The sequence below is a fragment of the Salvia splendens genome, chromosome 14 (genome assembly GCF_004379255.2).
Source record: "Salvia splendens isolate huo1 chromosome 14, SspV2, whole genome shotgun sequence".
Classification (NCBI taxonomy): Eukaryota; Viridiplantae; Streptophyta; class Magnoliopsida; order Lamiales; family Lamiaceae; genus Salvia; species Salvia splendens.
In genome coordinates, this window is record NC_056045.1 from 30154321 (window position 1) to 30161663 (window position 7343).

Below are 7343 nucleotides of genomic sequence, written 5' to 3' on the forward strand. Positions count from 1 at the left end.
ACTAATTAAATAAGAATGTATTTATAAATTCTAATTTGAACTTAAAATTAGTAAAATATTTATGAAAGAAATCAACATTGTTTAGGGGCCCCTCCACCCCTATGTAAATGTGTGTTAAAAATATATTATTAGTTGAAGTTGTGTATAATAAAAGTATCTTAAAAACGTGGCATGCTTTATGAAATAACTGAAAGGATCTGTAATTAATAACGGGATAAAATTAAATTATTTGTCCAAATCATATTTTTCTGTCACATACTACTATCATCCAAAAAAATTTTTTGTCATATTTTGTATGTTACAAATATTTATTAACTATTTTAGACAAATCTAGTATGTAGTGGACGTGGTATTAAAAAGTTGCTTTTAAATTTAATTAGTGATAAGAAGAAAAAATTGCTTATAAAATTAGTTAGTGATAAGAAAAAGTGGAAAATTTATTATATTTGTCCATAACAATTCCATGAAGATCCAGATAATTAAACACTGCCATTAATTTGCATTGTTGACAAAATTAGAAGTTTGACATCATTTTTTTTATAAATTAAATTAAATATATGCTTCATTGAGAATAAGTTTTATCTTAAAATTAATTTGGATTTTCCTTTTAATTTCTTTTTAGCAAATTGAAATAATGTGTGTTTATGATAGTAATATTTGTATATCTTTATAAAAAATGTTCTAAACAAGAATTAGCAAGCAACAAAATATTATTAATACAAAAGCGGTTTAAAAGTAGAATAATAATAAAAAAACAACGAAGTCCACTGACTTTATACGATGAATTATATGGAACTTAGTTTCCTAGAAGGGTCAGTATTATTTTGTCACATATATTATATATTAAAATTTATGTCTATATTTAAATACAATGGATCTGATAATTGAGACCTGATAGATACGTGTATTCATGGCTCATCTCAAATGGTATCCAATGCAAATGTCAATGTGCATCCTTCTCCTACCACATATATAAATTAATTACAAATTATAATATCAAGATAGAATCAAATAGAAATCTAATCGGGAATATTTTTCTTATATGAATCTCGATTGTCATGAATTAAATATTAATCGTAATGTATAACACATATAAATCTTGATATTATTTGACTACTTGCCTTGTATAATATACATCGAAGAGAATGATTAAATAAAAAATAAATCTATTTACATTAATTAAATTCAACTCGGTATTATATGATACTAGTATTATAAAAAAGTTTTACTGTACAAAAATAAATTTAGTGATAAAAACACCTATAAATCAATTTTGACCATCTATTTAATCAAGATATCCGATAAAAAAAATTTATCGTAGTGTAGTTTTTGGCGACACATTCTTATAATTCACAATTATTTGTATTTTAATTTATCTCTTAGAAATTTAGACATGGCATGGAGTAAAAAATATATATAAATATGGTTAAAGGGTGGGGGGGGGGGTGGATTTTGGGGGTGGGAGAGAGGTGGCAAACATGTTGAGATTAGATAATTAATGTTTTTTGGAAACATTCTCATTGATTAGAATGGAGTAAAATCCTAGCAGTAAAATTTAATAATCGATAAAGTTACCATGTGAAATGTCTCATAATTATCAATTATAGTTCTAGAAAAAGAAAAAATAAATAAAAGGAGAATATTTTTATAATTATATTGATTATGCACATGCACCACTGTAATATGTTTATAGATAGATAATTTTACTTCATGAAGCTATAATAGTCTTAAGAAAAACTATACTTAGCTATAAACTTTTACACAACGATTCACATAAATTAATATTGAATGTTAAAATATATTATACAAATAAAAAATAGTACTACTATTTAGTAAATTAATATTGAATGTTATTATACAAATAAAAATAGTACTAATATTTAGTATAGGCTGAAGCTCCTCTTAGCTCTTATTAATTATCACTAATTTAGAATAATGCTATGCGGCCACATTATGGCCAGCCATAAATTAATTAAATAACAAAAAAAATTGATTTTTTTTCAAATTTTTGGTTTAATACTACTTGATTTTACTTTTATGTCATCTTCATTATATGTTGCTCAACATGTTAGTGTTGCTCTTTCGTAGTTTTTGCTCAACTTATTACTACTGTCATTTCTTGATTGTTGCTCAACGTATACACTAATTCGTGATATTAATGTGTTTTACGTAATGGAATTCAAAGATAAGTATCAACTCACAAGTCCATTCACACACATATAAGTTTATATCGGTAATTCTAATTTTTTATACATATAAATGGACTAAATTAACTCTTTATGGCCGGCCACATTATGGCCATTTAGCATCACTCAATTTTTAATTGTGTTTTTGCTCATCTTTGCTTATTTTCTTGGATAGCATCGATTCTCTCTTCCTCGGATTAAAACAAAAACAGATTCTTCCTCGTAATCCGCATGCACAGTAGTAGTTTTTGAACATATGAATATATAGGAATTAGAAATAATTGTGGGAATATAATACCATCCCTATTTGCAATGTGATTATAAGTATATTAGTTTTTTAGGAAAATGCATTCCCCTTACAAAAATAAGGCTTTGTAGCAAATTTATATGGTTTTACATTTATCTGGTGATGATGCTGATTTGAAGTCTCGATCTATTGATTAACATAAATATATTTATTATCTATTAAGCAACACTTCATTCACGCACTATCAAGTTGAATACATCAAGTTCACGACCATTTTTTTTATTTCTAACATTGTAACGTGAATGAAACAACATTGTCTCACGTTTGAGGTCAATCAACCTAGCTTTTCAAAACTTTCGCAAAGACACTCGCCTTAAACTGCAAAACAACGTTTTTTTATCCACCTTAGTAAAATATGTGTCACATAATCGTATCTAGTTGTCAGTTGTAATGTCCAACATTATAAAACTATGTGCCAGGATTACACAATTTCAATTTTTTATACTCAAATGTAGTACTAATATTTATTCTCAAAATCATAACTAAACCACTGGCTATACCTTCCACAATTTATTTAAAGTTATATTTCAAGGCGAAAAAAAAAAAATTAAACCGACAAAAATAGAAAGTGGGGAAAAGCAAGTTGGTTTAGAGCCAAAAGCGTGTGAGGGGATGGTGGTGGGAGCCCTTTCATTTTAGCACTTTTATTACTTTTTCAAGTAACGTAACTTCTAAACTTGCTATTGTTGCTAATCTCTCTCTCTCTCTCTCTCACACACACACACACACACACACTATACATATATACTTAAGCAATCTTCATGTGGACTGAATTGATTAATTAATTTAAGACACCTCATAACTAAGGTCAGTATAAACAGCAGAGCATTATTACTTTAGACAGCAATGGGAATAATGAGACCAATTGTCATCTAAGTTAAGTGATGGAGTACGAAATAAACAAGCCCAATAGCAGGGACAGCTCGGCTAGCCCAAAGCCCAAGAAAGAGTTCAGTTCGGCCAAGAGTTCAGTTCGGCACAACCAAAGAGTTCGGCCATAGCCTATAGCTCGGTAAAAGCCAACTAATCAAGCTCTGCTCTCTGGTCGGCATCAAGCTCTACTCTCAGATCGGCAAAAGCTGCTCGGCAATAATTTCAGCAGTTCGGTCTCAGTATTCGACCGAACTAGGAGATAGTGGACTCATGAAAGGCCTCCACGACCTCCACTACACCCACGATCTATTTAGTGGTGTCAAGCAGTCATTAACTCGGGCAGGATAGTGGACCCATGCAAGGTCGCCACGATCTCCACGACATCCACTACCTAATAAATGCTGCATGCCACGATCTTGGTTCGAAATATAAATAGAACCTAGGTCAGATAGATAAGGGATCTTCTCCTTCTTCTGTTAAATTCTAAAAAGCTCTCTAGAGAGAATATCATAAAGCAGGCCAGTGTTGTAAGCTGTAATTCGCAGATCAAGCAATACAAACCTGCCCCCATTTCTCCCCGTGGACGTAGATTTACCTCAGTAAATCGAACCACGTAAAATCTCTGTGTGTTGATCTTCATTTATTTCCTGCATTTACTAACATCAGAAATTCGCCGCCTCATCACTGGCGCCGTCTGTGGGAAACAGAGAACCAAATTTGTGATAAAGCGAGTTTTTGATCCTCCTCCACCAAAAAAATGCATTCCAGATCACGTAACACCCATATTTCTGTCCGTGACAACCGTGAGGAAGTAAGTCTAGCTCGCAGGTCTGAAAAACGGCCTCGGGAGACATCTACTTCCAGTTCTCACGAAGGAGCAAGCCACTCCAGGAGTCATCGCACAGAATCTTCCCAGCAGCCCGATTTAAATGAGGTTGTCAAGCTGTTTTTGGCCGAGAAGCAGGAGGAGTTCTTAGCCTTCCTGCAAAAAAGCCAGCAGCCGGAGAAGAAAACGGGGGATTCTCCCTCCTCCTTCAGACATGAAAGTCACTACCGCAGTAGTAACGTGTCCTCCAGGCGAGAGAATCCTCACCCCCGACATGTTCTTCCTCGCCGAACTCCTTTTGAAAGAATTCAGAGGGCACCGGTACGAAGTAGATTGGGACCACGTCTCAATCCTGAGACGCCACCCGCTCAGTTCGTACCATTGAACAAGTCAAGAGCGGAAATTTTCGAACTACATTCCGAAATGTTCGAAAAACCAAAACGGATGACGAAATCGGCCACACGCCGAAGTCTTGATGCATATTGCTCCTTCCATCAAACCCACGGTCACGATACCGAGGAGTGCCGAAATTTGGCTGCAGGTATTGATGTTCTTGTGAAAACAGGAACGTTAAAAAAATACCAAAGCAAGCAGCCGAAAAACAAAAAACAAAAAGCAGAGGGGTACGAGCTGCTTTCCTCAGAATCCGAAAAGGCAACAGGATCCCGAAGACGATGACGAGCAACAATATGATGGAGTAATCCTGACCATTGATGCTTTCCCTGCCGGGAAGACTAAATCGTCCCTGAAGCCGTAATTCCGGTAGAGATCGGCATACCCAGTTTCCGAACTCTAAACTTCTTCTCAGCAGATCTTGCCGAAGAAGAGAACTGGCCTGCATATAAACAGCCAAGTACAAGGAGCAAGTAGCCCGGTATTACAACCAAAGGGTGAAGAAGCTGCAACTTCAAGTGGGAGATCTCATCTTGAGAAACAACGAAGTTGGCCGAGCAGAAAAGCTGGGCAAACTCTAACCCACCATCAAAAATTTCCATATCGGGTGTCAGAAGTCCTCGGCAAAGGGTCTTATAAATTGACTCTCAAGTCAGGAGAATAAACGCCCCGAGCATGGCATATTTCCAACCTCAAAAAGTTCCATTTGTAAGAGACAGTTCAGTCAGTCTTATGTGTTTTCTTTGTTTTTTACTTGTTCTTGTCTCTACGTGCGTTGTGTCTGTCTATGTGAGTGTCGTCTCTTGCAAATATAACTGAGGTATCTCGTTCTTCAAAGGCTAATCCCCTTTTTAGAACATAACAAGCCAACGATTGTGCGTCAAAGCTTCTACAGAAGATACAAGACCACAATTCAGCTTAAACAAGCAGTTCGTCCGAAACGAGCTGCAACAAGCTAAAGATTGTGTCAAAGCTTCTAAAGAAGATACAAGACCACAATTCAGCTTAAACAAGCAGTTCGTCCGAAACGAGCTGCAACAAGCTAAAGATTGTGTCAAAGCTTCTAAAGAAGATACAAGACCACAATTCAGCTTAAACAAGCAGTTCGTCCGAAACGAGCTGCAACAAGCCAACGATTGTGCGTCAAAGCTTCTACAGAAGATACAAGACCACAATTCAGCTTAAACAAGCAGTTCGTCCGAAACGAGCTGCAACAAGCTAAAGATTGTGTCAAAGCTTCTAAAGAGGATACAAGACCACAATTCTGCTTAAGAATCAAGCACTTCGTCTGAAACGAACTGCAACAAAAGTCCGATTCTCGCGATAAAACTTGCCTGAATTAGGACAAGGGAAAGTCCAATCCACGCGATAAAACTCGCCGAATTAGGACGACCAAGTTCGGTCAAAGCAGTTTACCTCATAAGACCGAGGACGACCATGTCTAGTCAAAGAGGTTTACTGCATAAGACCACTTCGGTTAACTGGGAAAGTCCGATCCACGCGATAAAACTCGCCGAATTAGGACAAGGGAAAGTTCGATCCCGGCGACAAAAATCGCCAAATTAGAACACAAACCAAGTCCGGTCAAAGATGTTTATTTCATCAGACCAAAGACGAATCCGGTCAAAGATGTTTATTTCATCAGACCGACAAGCCAAGTTCGGACAAAGATGTTTATTTCATCAGACCGACAAGCCAAGTCCGGACAAAGATGTTTATTTCATCAGACCGACAAGCCAAGTCCGGACAAAGATGTTTATTTCATCAGACCAAAGACGAGTCCGGTCAAAAGATGTTTATTTCATCAGACCAAAGACGAGTCCGGTCAAAGATGTTTATTTCATCAGACCAAAGACGAATCCGGTCAAAGATGTTTATTTCATCAGACCGACAAGCCAAGTCCGGACAAAGATGTTTATTTCATCAGACCGACAAGCCAAGTCCGGACAAAGATGTTTATTTCATCAGACCGACAAGCCAAGTCCGGACAAAGATGTTTATTTCATTAGACCAAAGACGAGTCCGGTCAAAAGATGTTTATTTCATCAGACCAAAGACGAGTCCGGTCAAAGATGTTTATTTCATCAGACCAAAGACGAGTTCGGTCAAAGATGTTTATTTCATCAGACCAAGGACCTAGTCCGGTCAAAGAAGTTTACTTCAAGGCCATTTTACATAAAGGAAGAAACCAAACTAAGAGAAAGGAGACGAAATCATACTCCGCCAGCTTCGTCTCCGCCTTCTCGGTGAGGTTCAGCTTCCTTCTCCTTGTCTGCCTCAGCTTCAGCCTCCCCCGTATCCTTATCCAGAATGCCGAAGTGATTCACTTCGCTTTTTCGAGGGGGGGTAGTGATGGAGTACGAAATAAACAAGCCCAATAGCAGGGACAGCTCGGCTAGCCCAAAGCCCAAGAAAGAGTTCAGTTCGGCCAAGAGTTCAGTTCGGCACAACCAAAGAGTTCGGCCATAGCCTATAGCTCGGTAAAAGCCAACTAATCAAGCTCTGCTCTCTGGTCGGCATCAAGCTCTACTCTCAGATCGGCAAAAGCTGCTCGGCAATAATTTCAGCAGTTCGGTCTCAGTATTCGACCGAACTAGGAGATAGTGGACTCATGCAAGATTTCCACCTCCGCTACACCGACGATCTATTTTAGTGGTGTCAAGCAGTCATTAACTCATGCAGGATAGTGGACCCATGCAAGGTCGCCACGATCTCCACGACATCCACTACCTAGTAAATGGTGCTGCATGCCACGATC